Source organism: Sinocyclocheilus grahami, unplaced genomic scaffold, assembly GCF_001515645.1.
Source record: "Sinocyclocheilus grahami isolate Dianchi unplaced genomic scaffold, SAMN03320097.WGS_v1.1 scaffold409.1, whole genome shotgun sequence".
In the NCBI taxonomy this organism is placed as follows: Eukaryota; Metazoa; Chordata; class Actinopteri; order Cypriniformes; family Cyprinidae; genus Sinocyclocheilus; species Sinocyclocheilus grahami.
Window position 1 is genome coordinate 725,895 of NW_015505588.1, and position 463 is coordinate 726,357.

A 463-nucleotide genomic window follows, 5' to 3' on the forward strand; every position below is an offset into this window, starting at 1 on the left:
GTACAAGTTGTAGTAAAGTGAATAATATAAAAAGCGAGTACAACAGTATATAATAGATTTATAATAGCATAAATTATATGTATATAATACCAAAATAAATAAATGAATAACAATAGATGAATTAGAATAGATGCAAGTAGAATATGTAATATCAAGGGTGGAATAATACAGAATAGACAATAATGAAGAATAAATAGTAAATTATAAAGTAAAATAAATAATCATGATGTAGTTTTATAATAGTATTGTGCAATAATTATTAAACAAAGTAAGACAAAGTAAGAAACACATAAGGGGAGGAGAGAGAGTGTGTGGTTTGAATATGACCAGGGTAATTCTGGCCATTCATGTTCTGGGTTTCTGGGTTTTAACTAGTACTAATACTACATTAGACTGTGGAAGTATAGCCTACTCTCTTGGACATGCAGCTTTCTTCGGTTCTTCAGCTTTCCTTAAGGCTTGC